This window comes from Diospyros lotus, chromosome 15 (assembly GCF_014633365.1).
Source record: "Diospyros lotus cultivar Yz01 chromosome 15, ASM1463336v1, whole genome shotgun sequence".
NCBI lineage: Eukaryota > Viridiplantae > Streptophyta > Magnoliopsida > Ericales > Ebenaceae > Diospyros > Diospyros lotus.
The window spans coordinates 11,468,290-11,476,344 of record NC_068352.1 but is presented as its reverse complement, the minus strand read 5'-3'; the positions used below and the strand labels follow the sequence as shown (position 1 = coordinate 11,476,344).

General features: G+C 37.5%; 1 long non-coding RNA gene across 1 annotated transcript; it reads right to left on the bottom strand.

The window, feature by feature from the left end:
• Positions 1–5,518: 5,518 nt before the first annotated feature.
• Positions 5,519–6,421, bottom strand: LOC127791448 (uncharacterized). Its single transcript, XR_008020945.1, has 4 exons — positions 6,254–6,421; positions 5,912–5,972; positions 5,788–5,823; positions 5,519–5,678 (listed from the first exon to the last, which is right to left on the bottom strand). It is a non-coding gene; the product is annotated as an uncharacterized LOC127791448 (long non-coding RNA).
• Between the last annotated feature and the right edge of the window lie 1,634 nt (positions 6,422–8,055).

Sequence of the window (8,055 nt, the reverse complement as noted above, 5' to 3'; positions counted from 1 at the left end):
CTATAATTCACTACTCATTGAAACAAGCATATAACTCTTAGCGGTGAGGTCATCATCTCGCCACTTGGTAAGAGTATCTTGCTCCTCTTGAGTAATGTTTTGAGGAACACTTTCCCCTCTATCATCATTAGCAAGCACGGGTATAGGAGCATCCAATACATAAATAATTTTCTCCAAGTTCAAAATCAGTTTCAAGTTTAAGAGCCAATCATTGAAATTTGGTCCAGTTAATTGGTGCTTGTCAAGATTTCTTGTAAGTGGGTGCAATGAAGCCATTTGATGTATCTGCAGAAAATAAATAGATTATTAGATATCTTGTTTTCGTTAACTATTTGATTTTGGTCTTTAAATCAAACAGTGCCTCCCACTAAGTTTATCAGATTCCTTACTCCCAATGAAGGAAAATGCGAATTCACGTTGGCATGAATTTCAGTGGGTATTTGGATTCTTATCAAACTTATTATTCCTCACATAATAGATTCTTGGAATAATAAATTCAATAAGTGGACAACTCTTGTCCAGTACATCTCATGTACGGCCCAAATATTATTTTGGCTCCCAGTCCAATGTACCTCACAAAATAGTTTCTTGGCAATTGAATATGGTTAAATTATACCATCACGCTGACAAGTCTGCACAGTTGAATATTGATCCCCTCACATAATAGGTTTTTGGGTCTCAATATTTATACATCCCTGTCTCATCAAATGATAAATAGAAATTAAAAACATTTTAACCAGTGTGCAACCCCTATGTATCCATAGCGGGTCAACACACGAATCAAAATGCCCTAATCTCTACCGTGATGGAGAGCCTCGATTAAATTGCCTTAACTTTTAAGGTCTAACCAGTTACAATTTAATTTTATAAATATGGGAGATTTTTTTGTCTAATTTTTAAGTCTCACTTTACACATGCAACGTTTTAATCATCATACATCAACTATGTAAAATAAACATTACATAAAGTAGTCGATATGGTCATGGACTCAAACATGCATTCTAGGCACGATTCCAGCCATTGGAAATGTGCGATGCATACGCAGGTGCATAAAAGGAAAACTGCTTATAACTATTACAAGCATAACCCGTTTACATAGGGTCTTAGTTTCTTCGATTGTTTCACCTTTGATGACTCTATTCCACGTCGCGCCTCCATCGATTGAATCCTCGCTTCTACATTTACTATAAACTACTTTTACAATAGAATAAAATCGAAAATAAAATTAAACAATTAATTTTACAACCGTTATCCAAAAACGGCAAATCTCGACACGCAGGCCATCAAATAAAACAATCCATACATCCACATAACACATACATCATCTATGTAGTGTCCTAAGTCCATAACCAATACCGATATGCGACAAGACATTCACAACATACTATTTAACAATTAAAAGCATATTATAAAATTTATATGATTGTTGGACATGTGTATAACATTTATACCTTAAGTGTTTTTGAAAAAATAATATTTTTTTTAAATTTAATTTGCTGGAAAATATTTAAAATAAATTAAAAAAAACAAAAATGGAAAAAAAGGAAGGGGGCGCCGCACGCGCGTGGCCGCTGCGTAAGGCACGCGGCCATGCAGGCCGCGTGGCCGGGCCCTTGGCCTGGCCCATGAACGCGGCCAAGGCCGCGCTCGCGGGTCAGGCCCACGGCCCAGCAAAGGGGAAGCAGGCCCAGCCCGCGTCGTGCCCTAGGCGGCCGCTGGCTATGCCCGCGCCGCGCACCCGCATGCCACAGCCTTAGGCGGTGGCTCCCTTTCTAGGTGGCTGCCTAGCAGCCACCTCTCACCCCCACGGCCATCGTTGCCGACCGCGACGGCGGTCGCAGCATCGCGGCCTTTGGCCGTGGGTGCTGTTGGCGGCGCCGATCGCTGCATCTGGCACCATCGACCGGCTTGCCGGCACTGCCCAGCGGTGCTACGGCCATCAGCGCCGCTAACGGCGGCGGCGGATCGAATCCGCCGCTTTACCTCCCCTGTTCCCTTCTTTCTGCAAATATATATATATATATTCACATATACATATACATATACATGCATATGCGATTTTGAAATTCCAGCAAACATATGTAAATATAAACATATATATTTGAAAACAATAAATATTTATTTTATTTTCCAGCAACATATACATACGTATATCTCATATACATAAATTTATTTTTGATTCAAAACACAAAAGGATGTCCGACAAACACATAAATTAAAACCATAAGTTCGGAAAAACGATGGCTCGGATACCACTGTTAGAAAACATGATCTGATCATACGCAACGAAAAATAAAATCTGATTTTATTGGTATCACGTTTTTCAAATCTTACGGTTAAATCGAAGACACAAAAGCGAAAAGTTACCTCAAAATGAAATCCAATTTTGTAGCTGATAACCCATCTGATATCTCCCACGTGTGAGATGCCGAGTTGGTCCACCCGAAACCGTCAAGACTTCAATAGACTTGAGAGAAAAAGGGACACGAAAATTTTCTCTAAAATTTTCGTTTTTGATCCAACGGATTGATTGATTGGATTTTGGGTTTAATGTTATATTTATAGACAAGAAACCCTAAAACCCTAAGTGCTATTGGGCCGGGCTTTAGGTGCTAGCAAAAAGCCTAATCCAAATTAATAATTAAATAAATAATCAAATTACTTATTTAATTATTCTTATTTCTTAAATAATTGCACTTATAATTTAGTAATTCTATAATTACTAAATTTTCCCCTTTTTCTTTTAAAACGATTTCTATTAAGTGGGACTTTCTAGGTTCACAATTAAATTGGTAACGAGAATTAATCAATTATTAATTCTCGTAAATCATGAGTGACATCTAGCAATATGTCATAATTACCCAATTTAATGTGAAGCGGGAATGTGAACCTTACTCTACGGTGCCCTGCAATACAGTCCCTCTATCATACTATATCCCGACGAGATATGAGATCACGGTCAGCAAGTCAAATCTCTCGATCTCGTTGTATGACCAAATCCAATAATCACACTTTACTAATATGACACAACCTCTACGGAATCCAAATTTCGTCGTCATATTACCTCGGGAAGACAACCACCAATCTTGTCTTTCGGTATCTTATACCGAACAAGGAGGAAGACGATGTGCCGGCCTTTGCGAGTTACTAATTATCCAAGTTAGGAACTCTATGGCCAAGAACTTATTTATAGTATAACGTATTGTGGATTATTCGTCTTGATTATTCTTAACAATTAAGAATGGTATCCACTCCTTATTATACTAAAGGATATTTATATGTTCAATTCAAATCATATTGCAAATTAAATTAAAAATAAAACTTGTCATTAAATAAGGTTTAAAGAATTACAAGATCAAGCCCTATTGTGTCACTAGAACTGGTCTTAAGGGCGTATATCTAACAATTGTATCATTCCAATGTGTTCTTAAGGTTTTGAGTGTGTCATTTGAATGAGTTTATTTGTCATTCGAATGAGTCCTTGAAAGATCCGAATGGCTTTTGTTTTATATCATCTAGCATTCAGATGAAAATTCTTTCATTCGAATGCCCTTTGTATATTGCATTCATCTCATTCGAATGGGTTTATGTTGCATTCGAATGTCTTGCATTCTGCCCATTCAAATGCTTGAGAATTTCCAAATTCATTCGAATAAATTTCTGAGTCATTCGAATGGCACTAGTGTGCAAGTCACTCACACCAAATTTTCCATACACGACATCCCTTTTGGTAACCAATATTCAAGAAACTCCAAAGTTAAGCGTGCTCAAGTGGGAGTAATGATAGGATGGGTGACCCCCTGTGAAGTTTTCATGTTGCACCCTCAAAATAAATAATTAATTACATAAATGAATAAATATCAATAAATTTTGTATTTTAAGGAAAAATACGAATAATATTTGGACTCCAATAATAGTAATAACAGCTTGTGCATTTTATACTTTGTTTATGACATGTTCAACATTATTTCGTGAGACTATGTGCATACATCTTGGTATGAGTATTGAGCATAACTTTATATAGAGCACTACATATCGTGTGCCAGCATTTATATGAGTATTGTGTTATGCGCGCTAGGCGGCTTGTCCGCGAGGATCCGATCAATATCAGTTTCAGTTACAGCTCAGTTTATGAGTTGCCCGCCTGGTGGCCACCAGGGGGCTAGGGGTGTATTGCCCATAGTATGTGCTTACAGTTTTTATGTTTGCAAGATTCAGATCACTCAAGTATGTATTATAGTTATGTGGGCCTATGAGCCAAAGTTACATACCTGCATGTATTTTATAGTTTATGTGCATTACATCTGGTAAATACAACCTTACAGTGATTATTATATCCCTCAATGCAATGACAGTTAGTATTTTTATGAGTATCGATATTTCTCGATTTAGCTTCAGTTATTCTTTCCAGCTTATACTTGCTGAGCTTTGTAGCTCAACTTGTACTCTTCACCATTCCAGGTCCTAGCGGGGGAGTACCAGATGTGGGCCTAGTAGCAATGGTTAGTTGTATGTGTACGTGGAGCCGCTCAAGAACAAAGATGTCTGGGAGTTTAGCCAGTTTGTTAGTTTCATAGTGTCTTGTTATGTTAGGGTTATTTTATGATTTAGTTATGGGATTGTTCCATAGACAGATTTTATGGTTTTTCAGTTTATGTTGACTCATAGTTTTTATTTCAGTTGATTGAGATATTCATTTATGGTATCACATTTCAGATTATCAGTTAGTTTTATTTTATCCCTCATAGCACCCCTTCTCAGGCAGTTCTAAGAGAAGGGGGTGTTACAATAGGACTCCACTAGACCACCTATAAAACATGCACACAAAAAAACTTCACACAACATATATTATCGATATTACCAAACATTCGCAAGGCCACCCACCCTTGGGGTCGTCCCTTACTTGTCTCAAAGCCTCTTCTGCTAAGAGCGAGAACGCCAGCTTATACTTCAAATTCTTTTGGGACCACCATCTCCTCGGTAGAACCTAGATGCAATCACACAGAAACCTGACTATGCTAGGAATTAAACTAGGGCCTATGTTTTTGTCATACCTTCCAAAAACTCACTCATCGACAATCTCCAAACAACCCCAACCAAGGGTTTAATCCAACTAACTCTTATTCTACATTATCTCATATAATGCAATAACTCAAAATAATTAATTTTATTTACCTTACCCAATTTAGAGGAGAAATCTGACAAAACGCCCACACCAGGTGTGACACCCGTAACTTAAAGACATGCTTAATAATAATATCCATATGAAATTCAAAGTTTAGCGCAGATGAAAACTTGAGAAACCAAACTTTAATAAACTTAAGTAAAGTTTTAGCCATAATAAGATTCAGAATATCTTTTGTGTAAATAAAAAGTTTGGTACTGAAAACATGGCTTCAATAATATAAAGAAAGACTTAGCAAATATAATAGCATCCATACTGAGAAATCTGGACTTAAAATGAGACTTGGCTCTTTTCATAAGTTTAAATAAGCTTTAAGAACATATGGTGTAGCAATCCTGTACATATATCATAAGAGTGTAATATCGAAAATATTACAAAACATCATTTTGACTATTAAAAGTTATCTTCAAATATCCACTAGATTTACATAAATCCTTTTTAAAGGAGCCACCATGTTCCACGTCCTTTCTCCAGTCTCCTCATTCATAATCACCTGGGGGAAAAAATATGGGATGAGATTCTTGCGAGTCTCAGTAAGTACAAGAGAACTATCATATGTATTTAAACAAGTCATGACATAACATAACTATGGGGGCACGAACCCTCATGCGTAGCGCTACCGAGCTCCGGTCCTGAAACTTAAGTGAACATAACATAACATAAGGGACCACATAACATAATTCATGGGCATGCTTAAACATCATAAATAGTTCATAATGTACTTACCTCAACTTGGTTGGACAAGATTTGAATGTTTAAGGCTTCACACCTTACTAGGTTTGTATTTCTGTAGACAAAATGCATATTTTCGTGAACTAAAACTCATGTAATATTATATTGGATTGTAGGTAATCAAATAATGGGTTCATATGTGAAATTTAATGGGAAAAGAGGACTCCACGCGCCCTCACGCTCCCCAAGAAGAGGTGGCACCTATTTTCGCGTCTTTTGACACCCTTTAGTATTTTTGCCATATCTTTCTCATTTTAACTCCGAATCGACTTCCGTTTGAACCTACAGATTCCTATTTCAGTCCTATATATGATGTTGGAAAGAAATAAGACTTACCTCTCTGATTTGTGGACTGTTACAGCCGATATTTGCAGCTGTCCGTTTTTCGTCAAGCCTTTGCCTCTTCTTTGTTTTCTCTCTTATTTTCCAACAACTTCTTCTCCTTCTTTTTACTCACAATCAAGACCTTATTTCTTTCTAAAAGTAATATCAACGTAACTTGGATTTGGCTCACACAATTTTGAGATGGCTTGGGAAGTTAGATTTCAAGCCTATTTATAGAATTATCCATCAAATCATAGCATGCCATGTGTCACCTTAATTATTTAGGGTTCATCATTTCTTCCATGTGTTACCACTCAAATGGTGACATGTGTCCCAAACTTGGAGGCTAAGTAAAGGTTTGGAGAAGACTTAGACTTATCCATGTGCTTCCATTCAAGTAATGCCATGTGTCCTATAATCATTACAATCTTTGAATTTTCCAATCTTCTCAAGCAAGTTTCTATTCTCTTCCAATCCAAGACTCCAAATCTTACCTTCACGTGGCTTATAGGATAGGAACCCATCATGGCCCTTATCTCTTCCTTTCCAAGCCAATTTCTTTCTTCCAAGCTAAGCCATTCTAAGGCTTCAAGTATAAGCCAATCTCTTTCTTCCAAGGTAAGCTATTATAAGGCTTCTAGTGTAAGCCAATCGCTTTCTTCCAACGTAAGCCATTCTAAGGCTTCTAGTGTAAGCCAATCTCTTTCTTCCAAGGTAAGCTATTATAAGGCTTCTCGGGTAAAGTTAATTATTACAACTTCCAAGATAAGCCACCTTAAGACTTGGAGAAGACTTACTTTAACAAAGACTTGGAGGAGACTTACTTTGGAGAAGACTTATCGAAGACTTTAGAGAAGACTTATCGAAGACTTTGATTTAAATAAGGTTTGTACCCGAAATGATCCAAAGCTATATTGGAGTTTTATTTGAAATCCATAATCATGAATTTCACAATCCCTTGAAAATGCCTCATTTCATCATAATCTGAACTTAAATATCCCTGGTATATATATCACAATTGAAAGTTCTTAGATATTACATGTTTGAAACGAGGAGGGAAATAAACAAAATCTCGGGTGTTACACCAGGGTTGCCTCTTAGGTTGCCACCTTTTGCCCAGATTCCATTTTCGATCCTCTGGCACTCTCCTTGAGCCCAAAATTAATTTTTAAAATTTATCTCAATTTTTCTACAATTTTTCAGCTATTTTCCCCCATTTTTCTCCCTTTTTCCAAATTTTCTTTCTTTTTTTTTTATTCTTTTCTTTTCTTTCTTTTTTCTTCTCCTTTTTCTTCCTCACACCCGCAACCTGCCTGCGCACCAGCCCATTAGCCACCATTGCCTGCCAGCTCACCACAGCGGTCTCCTGTGCCTCCAACCTGCACACACAGCGCTGCTAGCCACGGCTTGGCCTCTGGTTCCGGCAACCAGCCACCTCCGCCACTGCACACTTGCTAGTCCACTATCGCAGGCCTCCCTCACTATTGTTGCTCTGTCCAGCACCATCGCTAGCCACTGCAACCTCCAGCACAGCCTCTGGCCGCTGGCCTGCTGCAAGTTCACTAATTAATATATATATATATTACACAATTACCCTCTCAAATTTCTCATTAATTTCACTTAAGAAATTTTTTAATTACACTTAAACCCTCCAAGACCTTAAATTATTTACCATCAAGCCACTAAAATCTTGTTTTCTCCAAAAATTAATAACTGACTTTACTCGATAAAATCGATTTCGTCCCTGTGCCTTCACAGGACCTTTTCTTTATCTGAAAATGCTTCAAGGTTGTCCCACCTATAAAACTGGACCA